Source organism: Helianthus annuus, chromosome 14 (genome assembly GCF_002127325.2).
Source record: "Helianthus annuus cultivar XRQ/B chromosome 14, HanXRQr2.0-SUNRISE, whole genome shotgun sequence".
Classification (NCBI taxonomy): domain Eukaryota; kingdom Viridiplantae; phylum Streptophyta; class Magnoliopsida; order Asterales; family Asteraceae; genus Helianthus; species Helianthus annuus.
This window is the reverse complement of record NC_035446.2, coordinates 69835138-69836128: the sequence shown is the minus strand read 5'-3', so window position 1 is coordinate 69836128 and position 991 is coordinate 69835138.

Sequence of the window (991 nt, the reverse complement as noted above, 5' to 3'; positions counted from 1 at the left end):
AGTGTGATGGTTTTCACCCATGGTTTTGCAAAACCATGGGCTGGTATTCAATGAACATAGTCTATATTAGGGGCTCCCATGGTTTTAGAAAACGATGGGCATACATGTAAGGTCCAGATCAAAGCTCAGTTTTCGAGGAACGATCTTAACGGTTCTAGAAATCCTATATATACCCCATCCATTTCACTTCAAAACCCACAATTTGAAATCTGATTTATGCTCTCTAAGTGGAAGTATATGCTTCCTTCCTGAGAGAAAAATCGGAATCAAATCTTGCGGTGACCTTCTGTAAGTGTTCTTTCGTTCTTTTCATTCGTTTTAGCGTTAAAGTCAAACTACGTTTGACTTTCTGCATTGACCAATTTATGGTCAATGTGAAGTTTGTTTAAACTTCATAACGTGAGTGTAATCACGATGGTTATAGCCCCTAGTGACTATACGTACTGATTACCACGTTATCTAGGCTCAGTGACGAGTCGTAGTTTCGGCCACAATACGCATTTACGCGTATTTTGTAACCAAACTACTCTTAGGTATCAAAACCGTTTGTTTTGATACCAAACTTGTTTTCTAATTTAGTTAAGCATGTTTTAACATGTTTAGCTCGTCACTTTTTAGTTTAGTGCTTGTGTAGAGTCGTAAGTCAAGTGGACTAAACACCCGCTTAGACTTTCAAACACGACCCGTTTGGTCGATCGTTAGGATCCGACCAAACCTGTTTAGTGACCATAATAGCATAGGGAATAACCTTCCGAGGTTATGCCTTATGGTCACCTAGGTTTAATTAGTCGCATGATAGGTAGTTTATATGCCCTTGGTAAATTACCAAACTACCCTTTTCATACATAATTGGTAATTAAGCATATGTAACCTAAACTTTGGTCACGTAACTGATTATGTAACATAATTAAACATGTATGGGCATATAATACTTGTCATAGTACTAATTAGACGTCTCGAATGCGCATTGAGCGCACGACGCGTTAAAGTA